At 39.5% G+C, this 1,257-nt stretch overlaps 1 protein-coding gene across 1 annotated transcript in view; it reads left to right on the top strand.

Moving 5' to 3' along the window:
• The window catches only part of CACNA1A (calcium channel, voltage-dependent, P/Q type, alpha 1A subunit), a 325,229-nt gene that overhangs the window by 308,484 nt on the left and 15,488 nt on the right, over positions 1–1,257 (top strand). The gene's annotated exons all lie outside the window — the stretch shown is intronic.

Below are 1,257 nucleotides of genomic sequence, written 5' to 3'. Positions count from 1 at the left end.
CCCAGTCTTCAGCACACAGTCCCTCTCCCTCTCCGGATCTAAAGTCCCCAGCTGCTCCATCTCTCCACGTCATCATCTCTGCCTCCATCTCAGGCATTGTTGCTTCTCTGGGTAGGGTCCCGCTCTCGGCTCTTCTCCGTTGATGGTCCTAGGGACCTCCGCCCCTAGACTGGAAAGTGAATCACTCCCTTCCTTGCTATAAAACGTCTACCTTTACATTTCCAACCCTCACAATCAGTCCTGATAACAATTACTCACTATTGTATCACAAGAGACCCATCTGTTGCAGCCATTTTTATCTTCAGAAAAATTCAAGCCGAATTCAGAAGAGGATGTGGAGTGAGTGATATCATTTCTGATGTCAGATGGATCTTGGCTGAAAGCAGAAAATGCCAGAAAGATGTTTACCTGTGCTTTATTATGTAAAGGCTTTTGACTGTGTAAATCATGACAAGCGATGGACAACACTGTGAAGAATGGATATTCCAGAGCACTTAAATGTGCTCATGAGGAGCCTGTACATAAACCAAAAGGCAATAGTTCTAACAGAACAAGTGGACACTGAATGGTTTAGAATCAGGAAAGGTGTGGACCAGATTTGTGTTCTTTCATCATACTTGTTCAATCTGTATGCTAAGTATATAATCCGAGAAGCTGGATTATATGAAGAAGAACATGGTATCAGAATTGGAAGAAAATTTATTAACAACCTGTGATATGCAGATGATGCAATCTTGCTTGATGGAAGTGAAGAGGACTTAAAATCCTGGTGAAGGTCACAAATCACAGCCTTCAGTATGGTTTGCACTTCAATGTAAAGAAAGCAAAGATTCTTACAACTGATTAATAAATAACATCATGATTAATGGAGAAAAGATTGAAGTTGTCAAATACTTCATTTTGCTTGGATCTACAGTCAACACTCATGGAAGCAGCAGTCAAGAAACCAAATGATGTATTGTATTAGACAAATCTGGTGCACAAGACCTCTTTAATGTAAAGATACCAGTAAAGATACCAGTTTGAGGACTAATGTCTCCTGACCCAAACCATGATATTTTCAGTAGCCTCATATGCATTTGTAGGTTGGGCTTAGAATAAGGAAGATCATAGAAGAATTGATCCATTTGATTTTTTTCTAATGCCTTATTGTGAATTTGAAAAAATTCAAGCCTCGACTTTCGTTATTGAAAGATTCACTGGGCAAATTATTGAATGATGCAGAATGCATCAAGAAAAGATGGAAGGAATACACAG

This window comes from Chrysochloris asiatica, unplaced genomic scaffold, assembly GCF_000296735.1.
Source record: "Chrysochloris asiatica unplaced genomic scaffold, ChrAsi1.0 scaffold00268, whole genome shotgun sequence".
NCBI classification, from domain to species: Eukaryota; Metazoa; Chordata; class Mammalia; order Afrosoricida; family Chrysochloridae; genus Chrysochloris; species Chrysochloris asiatica.
Note: the sequence above shows the minus strand (reverse complement) of the source record. Positions and strands in the feature narration are given on the sequence as shown.